Consider the following 602-nt stretch of genomic DNA (forward strand, 5'->3'; position numbering starts at 1 on the left):
ATGATTTTTTTTAACCCTTGACAAAACAGTTAGTTCTACCTAATATAGAATTCAGCTCAAAATGCCACAATGGCGTCAGCTAATAGTGCATAAATCCAGAGTACGACGGCAGCACTTCTATGGAGAGGGCAGATGTTACTGCCTCTTCTGCACAAGTAGCCATAACTTTTCCTAGCAAAAAAATAAATAAACTATATATCCATATATATAGTTATGGATATGTTTTGTCCATATTATGTGTTTAATCCATATTAAAAATTCCAGAAGTTAAAACACAGATCAATCCATATGAAAAATTCCAGAAGTTAAAACACAGATCAATAGTAATAGACAGGGATGTGTTAGGGACAAGAGGTCCTTATTCTAAGTCAGACTTAGAATAAGGACCTCTTGTCTGAAACGCATCCCTGTCTATGGATGTACTATGGATCTGTGTTTTAACTTCTGGAATTTTTAATATGGATTAAATAAAATGGATTTTTTTACAAACTTATCCGGATTTGGATGCTGGATACCTCTATTTCGTACTCTGATACTATTCCAGTATTCATCACAAATAATGAAACTAATGCAAGTAAATGGAGAACCCGTGCATTTTTCTG

General features: G+C 33.9%; 1 protein-coding gene across 1 annotated transcript in view; it reads left to right on the forward strand.

Moving 5' to 3' along the window:
- The window catches only part of NPTX2 (neuronal pentraxin 2), a 47,572-nt gene extending 47,204 nt beyond the window's left edge, over nucleotides 1-368 (forward strand). Inside the window, exon 5 of the mRNA XM_075318055.1 lies at nucleotides 1-368. This exon is cut by the window's left edge and continues 314 nt beyond it. The gene's annotated coding sequence lies outside the window, so the exon portion shown is untranslated.
- Nucleotides 369-602: the final 234 nt, after the last annotated feature.

The sequence above is a fragment of the Anomaloglossus baeobatrachus genome, chromosome 7, assembly GCF_048569485.1.
Source record: "Anomaloglossus baeobatrachus isolate aAnoBae1 chromosome 7, aAnoBae1.hap1, whole genome shotgun sequence".
NCBI classification, from domain to species: Eukaryota; Metazoa; Chordata; class Amphibia; order Anura; family Aromobatidae; genus Anomaloglossus; species Anomaloglossus baeobatrachus.